Source organism: Cydia pomonella, chromosome 3 (genome assembly GCF_033807575.1).
Source record: "Cydia pomonella isolate Wapato2018A chromosome 3, ilCydPomo1, whole genome shotgun sequence".
Lineage (NCBI taxonomy): Eukaryota > Metazoa > Arthropoda > Insecta > Lepidoptera > Tortricidae > Cydia > Cydia pomonella.
In genome coordinates, this window is record NC_084705.1 from 29,625,132 (window position 1) to 29,645,207 (window position 20,076).

The window sequence follows — 20,076 nt, forward strand, 5'->3', positions numbered from 1 at the left end:
ATGTTTTCCCATCGTAGAGTTCCTTTGGCTACCTTCCGACTCCATTATCAGATCAGCTCCATGTTAGCATACCATTGCATTGTCATCGGAAATACGGAAATATACCAAATTTCAGCTCAAACAGACACCAGAAAGTGGTTCAAATTTAAGTTGCAAGATATGAAGAACATATATATAATTATGTAGATTTATACAAAGAAGATACGCGGTGAAGCTAAATAAAAGTGTGTAAAAAAGTGTGTAATAAAAGTGTGTTATAATAAAAGTGTGTAAAAATACTGTGTTGGATGAAACTTGATGTCACGGCCTCTGGATCGATACTCCAGCCATCTGAGCCACTAAGACATCCAAACCCAGCAATTTTCCCACCTATGAGTCTAGGGGACCAAGAAAGTATGTTAGAAATAAGTTTTAGCAAAAAAATAATTTTTGGTACAGAAATCGGACGTTTCTAGCTTGTTAAAAATTAATTTAGAAACAATTGTTTACAAAAATTGTCATTACCTCTAAAACAAGATCGATTTCAGGAAACTTTGTATAACATTTTTATCTTTACATGCGGTCAAGAATACACGTTTAAAATCTGTCGGGTTTAATTGGCCCACAGTGTATAGTAACTCTATAATGTAATATAAACTACAGTGCAAAGTAGCTCACTTATATAAACAGATATTATTCTACATTAAAGCTAATTTAAACATAAACAATGAGCTATACCTGGAACATAGAAAACTAAAACTCTACGAACATAAATTACAAGTCTATTTATTGGTGACCGAAGAGCTGGCGGCTTCCTCGCACAACGTATCAGTATTGCGATACAACGAGGAAATGCCGCCAGCATCCTTGGTACAATGCCTCAAGGGCCTCTTTTAGATATAAGCTAGTTATAGTATTCATCTGTATATATCCATTATGTATATTGTTATTGTCAATTACAAGTAGTTTACTCTTAATTAAAACAGATTTAATTTACATAAATTAACCTTTTACGGAATTGAATACCTAACTTTAAAAGTTTAAAGTTAGAATGCTAATCGCGTTAGAACATTTATTATTTATCTTAAGTTGCTGTAGGTTCAACCAGCAGAGTTTTTGAAAAATCGTAGCGCTTTGGAAGAATGCAATATTGTTGCCAAAAAATATGAATAACAACAATCTTGAGCTCTTTCTCTAGTAACTTCGTTGATTAGAAACCAGTAGGGCTAAGATGGTCTGCTCTTTATCATCTGTCACCATGCCTGTCACGTTCTAACAAGTATGTAAGTGCGAAAGTGATGCATGACATGACAGGTGGTAAAAATGCGACCATGATACCGCTGCCGGATGGGCGCTAACATTTACAATCCGTAGCGAACGAAACGCAACTATCACTGTTGTAATATGGAAGAGTGATAGAGATAGATGATTCCGCTACGACATGGAGCGTTAACGATGGGCATGTTGGCTAAGCAAAAAAATACAAACATAGCTCTAAAGCGCACCATTAAAAACAATATTTCCACAGAAGCTTGCAATTTGAAAATTGCTTCTAAAAATACACAATTTTATTTGTGATAAAACTATTGAATAGGTTTTTTTGGTAAAACTGTAAATAATAATTAAAAACAATGATTTCCATGATCCTGGGCACGCACAGCCATCATGCTCACGCTCAGTAAGAACGAAAAAAACCTGCGGTAGCAGCATGGTACCCTTTTTATCGCCTTCCACTATGCCTGTCACTTTCGCACTTACATACTTGTTAGAACGTATAGTGACAAGCGATAAAAATGCGACCGTGCTCCGGCCGCTGAACTTACGGCGCCTTAATCTACCTTTTTAGTTTTTTTTCTTTGGCTAATTAAGCGAGACAGTGCTCTGGGGAAACTAAACAACAAGTCAAGTTGCCGGTCAAGTTAGCTTGTTCCAGTGACTTGAACGCTCCTTGGGAATGTTTCCTAAAGACGCGAGACGGTTCATCACAGACCACATACGCACAATTTTTATTATATGGTCAATTTTTGTTTTTGATTAGATTTGGATAAAACCTGGCTCGCTTGAAGAACTCCTCATTCTCCGGGAAATAAATACAAAATACAATTTTTGAGCAAAAATATCCAAGTAATTTTCCGTTAAGTTACGAAAATACCACTTACAGAGGAAGTTTTTTTATGACATACGCTAAATTGCGCTTATTAGATAACGTACAGAATAGGGAACTCTATACAAGGTGTAACATAAATAATGGGGATCCGTTTATGGAATCCGTATTCTAATTAGGAAAAAGTTAAAGAAAAATTGTTATGACTGGAAACATTTTTGGCCTTTTTATGGAGGTTCCGCCGACTTAGACGATCTGCTCCATAGAAAAAAAAACACCAAATTATATTCAAATCTGACAAAAAAAAAAACAAAAATCGGCTTCTTAAGTTATAAAAGAGACAAAGTTAAGCTGATAGTAAAAAAATATATTTAAATTAAACTGAATTGCCACACACGGCATAAGGTACTATACTACTATTTTATATGAGAACCTTTTTTGAGTGAATTTGAGGAATCTATAGAAGTATAGTCTATGGTTGAAACATGGCAAGACACGAAATCCCTAGCCGTCGATAGTAAATGCCATTTAAAGATATTTCTGTATTGGACTTGTATTCGAGACATCTTGGAGATGCAGTTTTATTTCAAACTTTAATTTGCATTGCTGAAACTTTTGCTCACCGTATTTGAAACTGTTTTATCAGTCTGTTTAAAAAAAACTAAACACAACGTTTATTATATTATATCTATAGGCAATATAATATATTAATTTGACGACCGGTCTGGTCTAGTGGGTAGTGACCCTGCCTACGAAGCCGATGGTCCCGGGTTTGAATCCCGGTAAGGGCATTTATTTGTGTGATGAACACAAATATTTGCTCCATTATTCAACGTGACATTTAGGACATTTTAGAAGTAGGTAGAAATTAAAAGTGAGGGTATGACTCGGACAATCAATAGTAGCGCTCTCTCTACTACTCCTACAAAAAGTTATATAAGACCGTTGTTAGCGACGCGACCAGAAACTTATATGACGCTAAGATTAATTAAGTTGAAATACGATTAAGGCTGTATTCGAAATAAAGATTTTATCCGTTAGGTAGGGCAAGCAGAAAATTAGATTGTTATTAGACATAAGAATTATGTAATCGTTCGTTATATCAGGTATTATTCGATATTTAGGTCACGCAAACCCTAAATCCCAATTCCTTATTCGAAGAGCGAGATGGACGAAGGAATAAGAAAATAAAGAAAACTTATTCATTGGTTCATAATTATAGCCAATCACACGTAAATAAAGACAAGGAAAGGTAAGAAACAGTGAGACAGAAAATCTCGATCGTGATTGGTCAGTCAATTTCCCGTACAGAATTCGATTACGCTCAATTGTACTATGAGACGCACATATTTAGGTTATTATCGCAGTAATTACTTTAATTAGACAAATGAATGTTACGTATAATCGTAGAGCGTGAATTGCTTAACACCCTAATATAGGTCATGTTATCGTAATCCTAGCTATTAGATAATAGCATGCCGTAAACCGTCGAGAAACGGGCTATTGTTCCGAGTGCGGACGAACAATAGGCTTTGTATTCGTGAAGTAAGCAAGTCGGACAGGTGTTATTGTTTTGTTTCACTGACCTAGTAACCGAGTTAGCGTGTTATGCAATATTTAAGTCAATAATTAGATATTTGTGAGAATTATAGTTATGTAAACGATAACGAGATAACACGATTTAACCCGAACAAAGCCGAATCAAGTAACCGACCAATCAGAGGGCTTGATTCAGAACGAATCGAAACGCGTCTTATCTCCTTATCGTAAGGGTGTTCCTTTTCTACGAAATTCGTATATAAGCGAGGAAGGAACGGAGTGAAATCGTAGTCAGTCGTCGAGTGATCCAGCAACCAGAAGCCTCAAGAAGAAACCAACCGGAAGAGAACCAGAAGCGGTTCAATCGCGTAGTAGGGATTGTAGGAGTATTTTTATACCTTTGTATCGCGTGTAATAAAAGTCAGTTTTGTGCGTAACAGTAGTTTATTTAGCTATCTCCTCGCGCATCGTATTCGCCCCTCTTCACGCGGCGACGTAGAGGGCCGTGGTCACGGTCTTGGCAGTAGGAGTGGTGGCGACAGCCCGGTGCCTTCTCCATTGAGCTATCGTCGGCAGATATAGCGCCGCGGGCTGCTATATTTTCCTGGTCCTTCGAGCCGGATCAACTGTCAGCCCATCAAGACCGTCGAGATCAGCTTCTACTCTGCGTGAAGAACCCCATCGTGCGACATCGTCAAGATGCCGATAATTCGGACCAAGAAGGCTACGTCGGTACAGAGCGACGAAGACAGGCAGCGTTTCCTAGACGAAGGCGCGGCAGCGGCTACATTATCGATCGACGACGTCTACCAGAGGCCACCGAGGTCTCCCTCGCAAGATACGATGTTGCTATGGCGTAGGGACCTGAACAAACGCCTGCGACGTCTTGCGAGACCTACACCGATCCCGTTACGTCATTCGAAGACAGTGGTTAAAGACGTTACCACATCGCAACGACCGAAGGATACTCCAAAGGAGGCGAGCACTCCGGGTAGGCACACCCGTGCGCAGTCCGTGTGCTCACAAGCGAGTACCGTCATCGAGGCCAGACTCTCGCAAGCCGAGCTGGAGGCGAGCGAGCGGCTAGCGGAGATTCAGAAGAAGGAGCTGCAGTTAGAAGCCGAGTTAGTGAAGAAGAGGTTGGAAGCCCAGAAGCTGCAAATTCGTGCAGAAGCCAGTGAATCCGACGCGGCATCCGATAGGAGCGAAATCGGACCGCAACACCAGCGCATCCTGACATGGATGGACGAATCGCAGGACAAGACGCTAACCGAGCCCGTCAAGTCCAAGAAGAGGTTAGCCAACGAGCCCCCACCGGATTACGAGACTCCAAGGCGCTCCACGCGGGAAGAGAGGCATATTCGACGTCGCTCACCGAGCCGCGAGGACCGTCGGCGATCGTTATCGCCACCGATCGAGCCCCGTACGCCGCACACGGAGCGTACACAGCTCACTCAGGAAGGAACCGTAGCGGAGTCTATGTTGCAGTTATTCGAGAAGATGCAAATGGCGGCTCGACCGGCACCGAAGGATATCTTCGAACTACCTCACTTCTACGGAGATGTGAGTGAGTGGCGAAGTTTCTACAACACGTACACCGAGACGTCGAGAAGATACAAGTTTACCGACTACGAGAACGTCGCTAGACTGCGTATGGCATTACGCGGGGACGCGAAGACATGTGTGTCACACGTCCTATCGACCGCAACTCGACCAGATATGATTATACGAATACTGAAAAAGCAATTTGGTCGGAGTGAAGTATTGCTAGACAGAGCAATCGAAGATTTGCGCAAGCTGCCAGCGTTGGGACCTACAGCGAACGATCTCAACAGCTTCGCAATCAAAATTATGAACATAGTGTCCACTATTATGGATATAGATCGGAGACACCACGCCGACAACCCGTTGCTGATTCGCGAAGTAACGGACCGGTTATCGCCCCATATTCGAAGCAGGTGGTGCGACTACGCACGCAATCATCGTGATACCGACGAACCCGAGATCCTGCAACTTGCTGACTTTCTGATGGAAGAAAGTGAACAAGAAATGGCGTTTTGTCATGCCCGCGCAGCCCCGAGGCGTGCGCAGGTACCGTCAGCAGCACTGAACGCGCGCGCGACCGGCACTCGTACGAATACATCCGCGCCGCGTTATCCGATTCCCGCTACCACACCCGGAGGTCGATACGCCACAGCACAGAAGGTGACGTATGCGACGCGTCAAGCCAGTACATCGAAGTCGACGTGCCTGTATTGCGGCGGCAATCATTCAACGCCGGAATGTCGCAAGCTAGCCGCACAAAGCATAGGCGCAAGATGGGAGTGGGCAAAACTCAACCGAATATGCTATAGGTGCATGGACGCGAAGCACCTCAAAATACAGTGCAAGGCGAAAGGGTGCGGTGTGGCAGGCTGTCCGCACGTGCATCATCGTCTGCTCCACGCGGAGACGACGCAGGAGCTCCGTGATAATACCGCGATGGCGATGCTATTGCTCATGCTACGCAACGAGCGGCCGTAGCACGAGTTACTACAGCATCGATCGAGCCGACGGCGGCACAAGAGCCGCAATCTACGCAAGTTACGCAACGAGAGGACAACGACCCACGAGTCTACGTGTCATCGACCCCGAACTACAACGTGTTGTTGAAAGTGTTGCCTGTAACGGTAACAGGCCCGCAAGGAACAGCGCATATTTTCGCTTTTATCGACGACGGATCGACATTGTCGATGATCGATCAAGATGTTGCTGATGAGATAGGTGCAGTGGGTCAAGACGAGCCGTTATGTATTCGAGGAATAAGGAATCTCAAGCACACGTCGATAACACAGACTGTTAAGGCCACCGTGAGACCGGCGAAAGGAGGTACCGAACACGAGATTACCGTCAAGACCGTAGATGGCCTAGGAATCAGGTCACAGTCGCTCAATAAGGAGCAACTACTCAAATATAAACATCTGGCGGACTTAGGCGACGAATGCTACGTCGGAACAGGCGTACCACAGATGTTAATCGGAGGTGATTATAGTCACTTGATTACACCGACGGAAATCAGGCAGGGCGGCGAGAACGAGCCGTGCGCTATGAAAACACCACTAGGTTGGGCGTTTTTCGGTAGAATGCCACGCATCATTCGTACGAACGAGCAAACCGTGCTACACTGCCGTATGGGGAATGAAGATCTCAACGAGCAAGTGAAGAAACATTGGTCGATCGAGGCGTTAGGCGTAACGCAAAAGGAGAACGTGAGTCCGAGCGATCAACGAGCCATCGATATATTTAATAAAACCGTGAGAAAAGTTGGAAATCGCTACGAGGTTGGCCAGCTATGGGCGTCAGACGACGTGAAGCTACCACCGAGCTACGCTATGGCGCGTTCAAGATTACATAGTTTGGAAGCGAGAATGCGTCGCGACAAGGACTTCGCGGAGGACTACGAAGCCCAGATTCAGAAGTTGCTGAGAAAAGGATATGCCGAGCGTATTATGGAACCACCGCAAACCGATAAGACTTGGTTTTTGCCGCACTTTAGTGTTTTTAATTTAAATAAAGGCAAAGGAAGAGCCGTATTCGATTGTGCCGCGAAAAGTCAAGGAAATAGTCTGAACGACTATATTTTAGCGGGACCAGACCTGCTAAAAAGCCTACTGGGTATACTACTGAGGTTTCGCGAATGGAGCTTCGCAGTAGTAGCAGATATACAGGAGATGTTTCTGCAAATCCAGATTCGAGCCGAAGACCAGCAGAGCCAGCTATTCTTGTGGCGAGGTACGAGAAGAGACATGGAGCCGCAAGTCTACAAACTAAACAGAGTTTGTTTCGGAAACGTATCGTCACCGTTTCTCGCGCATTCAGTGCGCAATCGTAACGCAACCGACAACGAGGACAAGTATCCAGAGGCGGTCTACGATATACACAATAATCATTACATGGATGATTATGTGGCGTCCTACAAGACTGAAGATGAGCTACTGAGAGTGTCATCGCAGGTACGAGACTCTCACGCCGAGGGAAACTTTCACCTACGAGGCTACGCGAGCAACAGCGAGCGACTGTTAGCGAGCATCGAGCCAGAGCTTCACGCACAAGAACCGACGCATCTAGGCGAGAAGCAACAGACTGTTCTAGGAATGACTTGGGATCCTAGCACCGATACTCTAGGATACAATACGAAGATGCTGCGCGTACCGGACGCAGTAAAGAATCATGAGCGATCACCGACGAAACGAGAGTTACTCAGCGCGATAATGTCAATTTACGACCCGATGGGACTTATCGCTCAATTCGTGATAAGCGCGAAGATAATATTTCAGCGAGTTTGGTCAAAAGGAACGGATTGGGACGCACCGTTACCGCACCAAGAAGCTGAAGACTTTTTTCAGTGGCTGAATGCACTGAAACATGTAGCTACGCTACGCATACCGCGACAGTACGAGACACCGAGAGCTGCTACGAAATATACTCTGCATATTTTCACCGACGCGTCAACGGAAGCATATTGCGCTGCAGCATATTGGCGCATAGAAAACTCAGAGCAAGAGGTTCGAGTAAGTTTAGCAGCGGGCAAAAGCAGAGTTTGTCCACTGAAGGTGCTATCCGTACCGAAATTGGAGCTAACAGCGGCAGTCATCGGAGTACGGTTAGCAGAAACAATCTGCAATGAGCAACGATACGACATCGACGAAGTGATTTATTGGACGGATTCGAGAGTCCTATTAGGATGGATTAAAGACGACGCACGAAATTATAAGCCATTCGTATCACATCGATTAGCCGAGATCACCGAGAAATCGAATCGTCAAGCATGGAGATATGTACCGACCGATCTTAATCCGGCAGACCGTGCTACACGAGGCAAGCCTACAAGGAGGATCGACATACAGGATGATTGGTACAGAGGACCGCAGTTTCTCTACCTAGCCGAGGTGGAGTGGCCGAGCCGAGATATTACAGTAAGCCGCACCGAAGATCTTCCTGAAAGGAAGCTGAAAGTCAAGTCAGGAATCGTTTTATCGACTACGACATCGAAAATGGAGCCATCAAGCGTATTACCCGATATACGTCGCTTCAGTAACTACGATCGATTGATTAATTCGACGGCCTACGTGCTACTTTTCATCGATAAGCTGAAATCCAAGAATAGGAGACTACAGCTACAAGTGCAACACATTAAGCGAGCAGAGCATATGTGGATACAGAATAGTCAACGGAGAAGTTTTCCAGACGAAATACGTACTCTGCACATCGGACGCGAAATCGACAGGAAATCGAAGCTATATACGCTAGCACCAGAGTTATGCGACGACGGCGTGATACGTATGAAAACGAGATTGGGCAACGCTCCAGTACTCTACACGTCACTACATCCGATAATACTGGACGGTAGAGACTCATTCACTCGATTGCTGATTCAGAGAGCCCACAGACGATCAGCGCACATACACAACGAAGCCGTGATAAATCAGTTACGTCAAGATTATTGGATTTTGCATCTACGACCGATAGTGAAAGCCGTAGCGAGAGACTGCGCACTTTGCAAGCTACGTCGAGCTTCACCGCGAGCGCAGCCCTTCGGAGACCTACCCCCCGAGCGACTACAGGCTTATCAACGACCGTTTACCTACACTGCGCAAGACTATCTAGGCCCCATGTACGTGACAATAGGCCGGCGAAGGGAAAAACGCTGGGTCTGTTTATACACATGCCTAGTCACCAGAGCCATCCATCTGGAGAGCGTGCATAGTTTGTCGACGGACAGCGCGCTACTCGCCCTACGACGATTCGCTGCGCGACGAGGATGGCCACACACGATGTACAGCGACAACGCGACATGCTTCAAGGCAGCATCGACGGAGCTACGAGAAGCATATAAGCAGTGGCTACCACAGCTACGTGCTTACGGTCTACATCATCGGATGGAATGGAAGTTCATCCCGCCTGGTAATCCCTCTGCAGGCGGAGCTTGGGAACGCATGGTGCGTACCGTGAAGACGGCAATGGCGTACACATTCCATACAAAAGCACCGCGAACAGAAGTCTTCGAAACACTATTAGCAGAGATCGAGAATATCGTTAATAGAAGACCTCTCACACACGTTAACGTCGACCCGCAATCCGAGGAAAGTCTTACACCGGCACACTTTCTACTATTGCACAACGCAAACCTACCTATGATCGGAGTCTACGAAGAAAACGACAAGAAGCAGTGGAAGGTTGCACAGGCGCTCGCAGACCACTTCTGGCGGCGCTGGACGAAAGAGTACTTCCCACTGTTAGCACCACGTAAATCGTCCGACGAGGGAGGACGACAGATCCAGCCGGGAGACGTGGTCATCATCGCTGAACCCAATGGACCTCGCAGCGTATGGCCCAAAGGAGTCGTCGAGGTCGTCTATCCAGGCCCCGATGGACGGGTCCGCTCCGCAGACGTCAGGACGAGGCACGGGACGCTACGCAGGCCGAGCTGCAGACTGGCGGTCATCGCGTCGCAACCCATGCACCAGGAGTCTTCGACTGCGGGGACAAAATGTTAGCGACGCGACCAGAAACTTATATGACGCTAAGATTAGTTAAGTTGAAATACGATTAAGGCTGTATTCGAAATAAAGATTTTATCCGTTAGGTAGGGCAAGCAGAAAATTAGATTGTTATTAGACATAAGAATTATGTAATCGTTCGTTATATCAGGTATTATTCGATATTTAGGTCACGCAAACCCTAAATCCCAATTCCTTATTCGAAGAGCGAGATGGACGAAGGAATAAGAAAATAAAGAAAACTTATTCATTGGTTCATAATTATAGCCAATCACACGTAAATAAAGACAAGGAAAGGTAAGAAACAGTGAGACAGAAAATCTCGATCGTGATTGGTCAGTCAATTTCCCGTACAGAATTCGATTACGCTCAATTGTACTATGAGACGCACATATTTAGGTTATTATCGCAGTAATTACTTTAATTAGACAAATGAATGTTACGTATAATCGTAGGGCGTGAATTGCTTAACACCCTAATATAGGTCATGTTATCGTAATCCTAGCTATTAGATAATAGCATGCCGTAAACCGTCGAGAAACGGGCTATTGTTCCGAGTGCGGACGAACAATAGGCTTTGTATTCGTGAAGTAAGCAAGTCGGACAGGTGTTATTGTTTTGTTTCACTGACCTAGTAACCGAGTTAGCGTGTTATGCAATATTTAAGTCAATAATTAGATATTTGTGAGAATTATAGTTATGTAAACGATAACGAGATAACACGATTTAACCCGAACAAAGCCGAATCAAGTAACCGACCAATCAGAGGGCTTGATTCAGAACGAATCGAAACGCGTCTTATCTCCTTATCGTAAGGGTGTTCCTTTTCTACGAAATTCGTATATAAGCGAGGAAGGAACGGAGTGAAATCGTAGTCAGTCGTCGAGTGATCCAGCAACCAGAAGCCTCAAGAAGAAACCAACCGGAAGAGAACCAGAAGCGGTTCAATCGCGTAGTAGGGATTGTAGGAGTATTTTTATACCTTTGTATCGCGTGTAATAAAAGTCAGTTTTGTGCGTAACAGTAGTTTATTTAGCTATCTCCTCGCGCATCGTATTCGCCCCTCTTCACGCGGCGACGTAGAGTGCCGTGGTCACGGTCTTGGCAGTAGGAGTGGTGGCGACAGCCCGGTGCCTTCTCCATTGAGCTATCGTCGGCAGATATAGCGCCGCGGGCTGCTATAACCGTCTCGTTCGGTCATCTCCTACCCCCATGTCACCTTTACATATAGTATTGTTCCTCTAAGAAATATATCGATTATTTATTACAGCTAACAAACTCAGGGCCTGATTTTTTAGACTTTACAACTCTTTGTTGGAGAGTAAGAGCAATATTGTTAGAGAGAGTCAAACAGAAGCCAATAGCCGAAAAATCGGGCTATGTTTTCATAAACATAGCCCGATTTTTCGGGACCGACATTGTATCAGTGCTAGTGATTAATTAAATATCGACTGACGTATTATCGATATCGATATCAAACCATTTTAATTATAATACAAAATGAAACTCCTCGTTGAAGTGTATCTTATTAATTAAAAGTGTTAGCTTAGTCATCATTCGACGACCGGCTTGGCCTACTTATAGGAGGGTACCCTGCCTATGAAGCCGATAGTCCCGGGTTCAAATCCTGGCAAGGTCATTTATTCGTGTGATGAGCACGGATATTTCTTCCTGAGTCATGGGTGTTTTCTATGTATTTAAGTATTTATAAATATTTATATTATTAATTACTAAGTAATCTCAATACAAGCCTTATTGAGCTTTCTGTGGGACTTAGTCAATTTGTGTAATAGTTATTTATTTATTTAACCTTTATTGCACAATATAAAAAAGTACAAATGGCGGACTTAATACCTTAAGACATTCTCTACCTGTCAACCATTGGGCCGAACAGAAACTTACAATTGGTGCGGAAAAGAAAATCAGTACAGAGAGATAAAAGTCACTATCTAAACACTACTATTATAAATAAACATACATAAATACATAGTATTATAATAAACACATACATATACCATATATACATACGTATACACATATATACATAATATATACATATTTGAACTATTGTACCCATTTAAAACCGTCATATTGTCTTACAATGTTGTTGTACGTCCGAAAAGTATTTACGTAATTGACGTTTTAAGGAAAATTTGCTCTGTGCTTGTCGTATTCGGAGAAAGAGATCGTTCCAGAAACGAATTGCCTGGAGGGCGAACGAGTTGGACATGAAACCAGTACGGTAAAGAGGAATAGAGTGTTTAAGACTCCGAGACGTACGAAGGCCGCAACCGCGACGAGGTGTTACAAATTGAAATTATGATTTAAGGTAATCTCGTGCAGCTGGATCAAAGAGGATGGTATAAAGCATGCAAAGTATTCTAGACGACCGATGCTCGCGGATCGGGAGCCAGTTTAGTTTGCGGCGGAAATCAGAAACATGGTCATACTTTCGGAGCCCGTAAATAAATCGGATATAATTTTATTATTGAGCAATCGATCTAATTTGTTAAGTAACTCCTGACTAAATTAATGCTAGAATAACACACGTCTCCATAATCTATGACAGGCAATACTAACGCCTGAATAAGGTGGAGTTTCGTGCTAACCGGCAGGAAATGTTTAAGCCTGTAAAATGAACGTAGCATAGCATGTTGGTTAGCTTGTGACAAACATCAGACACTAGCGGAGCCCAAGATAGAGTACTGTCCATTAGTAAACCCAAGTTTGTCACCGCAGGCGCCTAAGGAACGACAATGTCCTCGTACAATATCGGTAATAATGTCGTATAATATTTATTTATTATTTATTTTATTATCATTTTATCGACATCGGTTAGTTAAGGTTTACTTTACATTACTTAAAATTCACACCATATTGCACCTGTCAAATCGGATTCTCTGCCTTTTTGCCGAAAATTATATTGCCGAATTTCACTTGCCAACCAACTTTTCGCCGAAATTTCATTTGAGCGAATTTCATTTCCCAACTTTACATAATCCAACCTAACCTAACCCAACCTAGTACGCAATTTTCATTTCCCAACTATTGGGTTGGGAAATGAAATGGTTGCGAAATAATTATTCGGTAAAAGTTATTATGCCAACTATTTACCATGCATTTTATTTACCATTTTTGCAGACCATTTGGTCTGCGAAAAATTTGGTTGGCAAGTGAAATTCGGCATTACAATTTTCAGTGAAAAGGCAGGATACCGTCAAATTGAGATATTGTCATAACTCATAAAATAATGTCTCTTTGATGTAAAATAACATGTATGATTTATAACACAAGTTGACTTTGCTTCTAAATGAATTTCGCTTTCGCGTCTCATAAAATCATTATTAAATTTAATGTCACATTTATCACGTGAAAAATGAAAGCACTCATTACTGCAGACAAACTGAATTATGTATCAGACAAACTCAAATATGCTCCTCCTTTACAAATGATAAAAATATTTATAACGTTAAAATCTTTATCTACACACAGTCATATCATAAACCTTCTATGATGCGTTTAAAACCGCAAATCGCGGCCGGCGTAAAGATACAATTTTCTTATCAACTGTTAGAAACAAATTAAATTAAATTTACTAGAAAAAAGCCCTAGGAAAGTGTTATATACCTAGAACATTCGGCCCATGCTACCGTGACCCGGGTACGGGTCGCCAAGATAGTACCTGCCGCGATACTAGAGGGACGCTGGTTCAATTCCAGCCCTGGGCACTCGAGGCCTTGGCCACTTTTTCTTCGTATATGATATTTATTTCGGTGTATAATTTTCTTGTCTATGAAAATGTATTTTAAAGCGTTATAATAACGACGATTTAATAATTAAATTCTGAGCTACTCTGAAAAGATAATTGAACTATTTATTACCGGTCTTTTATTCAAATTACTATTCATATTTTAATAAGTACCTATCTCAATTTGTAGCGATTTCATTTATGTTATTTGCAGTATATTTGAGTTTAAATAATTAATTGACGTTTAACCACCTACGGGCATCATTCTGGTTGTGGTCTATGAATATGAAATGCATTTTGATTAATTAAAATAAATGATAGAGATACCTATTTAGCATTTTGAAGTAAAAAAAAAGTGGCAATTGTTTTTGTAAGTTGGCAGCAATGCACTTAGTTTGAAAACTGTATTAATTATGATTTTGTTAGGTTAGATATTAGCCATTAATTGCAGTATCGTTTTAGCGATTTTAAAACACAAGTCCTGTTATGAGGAATAGACAATACAGATTTTATTTGAAACCTGTTATGTAGGTGTATAACAAGTTAAACCAAGACATAATAAATAAATAAATAAATAAATAAATATTATAGAACATTATTACACAAATTGACTAAGTCCCACAGTAAGCTCAATAAGGCTTGTGATGAGGGTACTTAGGCAACGATATATATAATATATAAATATTTAATAAAACACCCATGACTCAGGAACAAATATCCATGCTCATCACACGAATAAATGCCCTTACCAGGATTTGAACCCGGAACCATCGGCTTCGTAGGCAGGGTCACTATCCACTAGGCCAAACTGGTCGTCAAATGGATAATGGATTGTAAAGATTTTAGATTATTTGACAAAAAAGTAAAAAACTTCTTTATTAATAGGCCGTATTATACAATGAATGAATATTTCGCGAATTCACTTGATTAATTTATTCTTGGCATTATTATGATTTATTTTTATTTAGTTCTATTGAATGACATGAACTTACCTCATAATTTTAAAATGCATAACTTCCATACATAAGCTTAGAATAATCAATTTTAGCATGTAAGTTCTTGAGTATAATAATATTTTATAATTGTGTTTGCATGTATTTATACGTAAAGCAAATAAATGTTCTGATTCTGATTCTGATGTTTCTATATTAAAGTTCATGAAAGTATAAATGACGTCTGACGAATAAAGTAACATCATAAGCACTCCTCTTACTCAACATAATTACACCCAGTAAAATAATGGAAACATTTTCATAACGGAACGCAATATTATTAAGAACCTTAACAAATTCAAATTAATTTCAACGAAGTCGAAGAATCGTAAACGTAAATCTCGTAGCTTTCTTAATTCACAGGTACAGTCGCGGACATAAAATGTTGAGCCATTTAGGGTTTATTTAACACTGGACAATTCATAACGTTAGTCATCATAATTCTTAAGAGCCTGGCTCTTTTCGGTGGAGGAACCGCCATCTGTTCTCTCTGCCACTGTTTTGAGCTCGTGATTAGTTGATTTTCTCCGAGGTAGTACGATTTATCGACCACATATGCGCCATTAGAATTTCAAATTAGATTGCATTTTCGGGAAATCTGACTTATCTTCAAATGTAAAAAAGCCTGGATTAATTGTAATATATTTTGATTTTTTGGGAAAACCTTGTTTTCCCTGTGCGACCTGGAAAAGGAGTAAATAATGCAAAATGGGTTGAATAATTTGTATAGTAAACTTAAATTGCGACGAATTTAAACCAATTGAAGAACCAGTTTCGAACAAAAGTTGTCAAATTAAGCTCCTTTGTTCTTATGACCCGTTTAAAAAAGTTTGGAAATTAATATTTTGTACAATGTACAAGGTGGCCATTTCAGAAAAAAAAATTAATATATAAATTTCGGACAGGTACACGGTATAGATTCAACCCCAGACGTAAAATATAGCTTTCATTTAGTAAACTAATTGAAAGTTAGATGGCGCTGTTCTGTTCTGTATAATCTCTGTGTAGCATATAAACTAACATCTGACAAAGTTGACAATTTTTTTTACAAGTTCATATGACCAGCTGATGGTCTCTCCGCGATACAACTAGCTGTCCGCTTTTTTAACTTAAAAAATCTAATATATCATCTGACAAAGTTTCAATCGAGATGTGATGACTATTTTTTTTAAGTATTGCCGTTCCTCAAACCACGAAGCGGCAGCTAACGTCCACGAGGGTTATTTACACATCGGCCTCAACCACTTAATAAGTCATCTCGGACGATGGGATACTAAAGGTCAGAGAATCTGTTCCTGGCTCGAGGGCTTACCATTTTGTTAAGTTATCGGTAGAATGAGATAGATGTATCAATTTTTTTTCTCAAACAAAATTACAAGGTAATGTATACTTTAAGGAATAGATCGTTCTTTAGCAATAACACCGTCTGTTGTCTTCTTTCTATTGAATCTCTAATCAATTGTTTTTTAAGCTGTATGTTTTACTGAATAAAAAGTAGGGTAGACCGGGGACAATAGAAACACGTCATGATTGAAACATGTCAAATTACTCGAAAACTATAATACCTACGCGTCTGACGTAACACTCGGAACACGCGGTCGGCCATGTTTGAATCCTTGGCCAGTAGCGCTCGAGCGCCGGTGCGAGACGGGAGTGTCCACGAGCCAAACCAGTTTTTCGCGGTAAAAAGTAAGTATTTGTGCTCTCGTATATTTTCTTATAACTTCTTTTACTCTTGTATTTTGACTAATCAAATTATTTTGGTGTTATAGTTAGGAATAAACGAATGTTTTTAATGGTCGTTGATCAGCGTTCGAGTCTTTTTTATACATAATATTTGACCTTGAAGTGAAAAACGTGGTGTGGGGACGATAGAAACAACTTGCTTGTGGACGATTGAAACGTTTCAATCGTCCTCGTGTTTTAATCGTCCCCAAAAGTAACCGACTTCAAAATATAAGGTTCTGTATTCGATGCACATGTTTATTCTATTAATGTTGACATTTATTTGAAGATATACGAAGATACACGAAGTTTTTTTTTATTCGAGATAATGTAAACATTTGTTTTTAACCGACTTCATAAAAAAGGAGGTTCTCAGTTTGACCCGTATGTTTGTATGTATGTTTGTCCACGATTATCTCGCGTTCATCTTAACCGATTTTGATGCGGTTTTCAGAAAAGTTTTTGTCATATTCTGGAGATTTTTTTAGTGTATAGACCAAATGATTATTAACAGGTTTAAAAAAAAGAAGGATCTCTGTTTGACCCGTATGTTTGTAGGTATACAATTTAGTGAAAAAAAAATTTAGTGATTGTGACGATAAGCTGATGATAAAAGCAAAAGATTAAATTTTTTAACTAAAAAAAAAGAATGAAACTTAGATAAAATCAAAAATAAATGAACGGGTTCATGTAGATACAGATTATATTTGAATCACCTTTTAAAGTCGGTGACAAACCTTACGTAATTTTTTTTTATCCAACAAGCACCGCGATCTAAATTAAACTAAAATATTGCAAATAATGCTAATTAAAAATATAATACTATACTACTACATCCTATTTCTGTACAATACATTTATTTAACTGTTTTTTTTAGATGCCCCGAAAACGGAAGCATGTTACGGAGAGAACCTCAAAAAGCATGTTTGCCTATCAATAGGCTTATGAGGAAGTGATCTCTGGAAAGTCCTTAAGAAAAGCGGCCCAAATGTTTGATTTGGATCATGTCTCTTTGGCGAGATACAAAAAAAAGAGAAGCTGCGCCAGATACGACACCTATAGAAGATATAAAAATGGGTTACAATTCTGTAACAAATTAAAATTCAAATTAACATATTAAGGAACATGTTTTATTTTAATTTGGCATATCGCCATAGTAATATTTTTGTTTATATGTAGAGAGAGAGAGAGACGCAAAGCTTGTTACAGAATGCAATCAAAACATTTCATTTTGTAGCATGTCTTGTCACCCACTCTCTCTATTTTTTTAAATTGTATATTTTTAAAATTTTGTTTAATGGTTATTAATAATATAAACTTTGTTTTATATTACATAAAATACATAATTTGTTATTTTAATTTGACATATCGCCATATGGTAATATTTTTGTTTATGTGTAGAGAGAGACACAAAACTTGTTACAGAATGTTTTATAATAATATGTTGATTAGATATGTTTGATACCTATATAATAATAATACATTTTAGCAACAACCGACTGCTGCCAACCGGCTGATTAAACAGGTCGGCCACTGCTAAAATTTATATCAGAGAGAGTTAAGGATTTTTTTTTGATAGGCATATCGCCATGTTTTTGTTTACGTAATAAAACAATTTATACTGATTATTTTATTGCGTCTATTATTTCATTTTACATCCCGATGTCTGCAACACTCGTTGTCACAGAGTGTGTGGGAATGGTTATGATTGAAACATTGTTATAGTTGAAAGTTTGAAACAAGCACTTTTGTATGAAACATAATTATGCTTGTTTTCTGCGATTCTATATCGTTATATCTTATAATTGCATTGAAACTACTTTGGTTAAGGTAAATTTAAAAGGTAGCAGCGACAAAGACAACTAAAAGTCGTATTTTCTTTTTTTTTTCTCAAGTTTTTTAGTCGAGATGTTCAGATGCTCATAAATTGAGAAATTTTTATGTTATGCTTGCGGACTTTTGATGAGCTCATTGTATGCCGAGGTAGTGATGAAAAAAATTAAAACAGATATAAGTACTTTCGTTGTGCCGAAGATATTTGAGTGTTTCAATTGACCTCACATAGTGTTTCAATTGACACTCATGTGAGGTCAATTGAACCATACTGCCCCATTCTCTTTATTACATTATTGTCAAAAAACTATGGATTATAGACCATCCAAATACATTTTATTTAGGAACCAGATAACTAACCTTGAAATATTTTGAGCGTAGATCTTTCTACTCATCAATCACACATCACACATCATCATCACAGGCGGTTAAAGGCAAATTGTTTCAATTGTCCCCGGTCTACCCTACTACAGTCAAATATTAAACCATGTCTCAATTTAACTGAATGGATTATTCAACTGAATAAACTTTTTCAAACTAAAATACCCCCATTGAAACCGTTTACTACAACATTTCCAACGTCCAAATGATAAGAATAGCTTAAACAGTTCTATTTGGAAGTTGCCAGTGTTCAAACTTAGCAACAAAACCTCTCAAACACGCCGGTGGAATACTTTCAGTTCGAGTATATCGAATTTCACCTACCCAGGTTTAAGGAGGCGGTCATACGGAGCCGCGTTTCGACATGGCCCGTGGCTTAGTTTACAAATCACATGGTAGATGGCGTTGTTCATTGAACATTCTGAATCACGCTATTAAGATTTTTCTTGAGATTAAGACCTAACAGCTGCCAGTGTCCAAACTCACTAACAAAACCGCTACTACTAACAAAACTAAGTTCGAGTATATGAAGTTTCACCTGCCCCGGTTTAAAAAGACGGACATATGTATGGAGCCGCGTTTGGTCACGGCCCGCGGCTTAATTTACTAATCAAACGGTAGGTGGCGTTGTTCCATGTAGTGAACATTCTGAATCGCGCTATTAAGATTTTTCTTGAGATTAAGACCCAGTAGTTACCAGTGTTCAAACTCAGCAACAAAAACACGGCGGTGGAATACCTTCAGATCGAGTAGGTAGGTCGATATTTATAGCGTATAGTGACTCCACGAGACAAGCCTAGCCTAGTCATATGTTAAGAAAATCCTGTACAGTTTTTGGTAAATAAACTATTTTTATGCTATTTATTTATTTATTGTTTGTGATGCAAAAGAAATGTGTTTGTATTTTATCTAATGTGCGTATCCCTAACAGTTGCCGCCCATACTTTATTCATTATAGGTTATTAACTTTGCCTTGTATTTTTATATTACAGGCTGCACTTTTTGTTCGGGAACATTCATATTTATTCACTTTAAAACAAGACAAGGAAAACACGAGAACGCAGTATATAAATAAACTACTATTACCAAAGACTAATCTAGAGATGTGTAAAAATAGTCCCCAATATAAATGTATTTTAAAAACAAATAAAATTCCCAATAATATTAAGCTAGAAACTCGAAACACAGTATTTAAAAATAAATTAGAAAAATTATTAATTGATAAGTTTTATTATT

General features: G+C 40.1%; 1 protein-coding gene and 1 long non-coding RNA gene across 3 annotated transcripts in view; one reads left to right on the forward strand and one right to left on the reverse strand.

The window, feature by feature from the left end:
• LOC133516507 (uncharacterized) overlaps positions 1–20,076 on the reverse strand; it is a 219,751-nt gene that overhangs the window by 35,884 nt on the left and 163,791 nt on the right. The window lies entirely within an intron of this gene.
• LOC133516510 (uncharacterized) lies at positions 16,456–18,259 on the forward strand. Its single transcript, XR_009799242.1, has 2 exons — positions 16,456–16,590; positions 17,504–18,259. It is a non-coding gene; the product is annotated as an uncharacterized LOC133516510 (long non-coding RNA).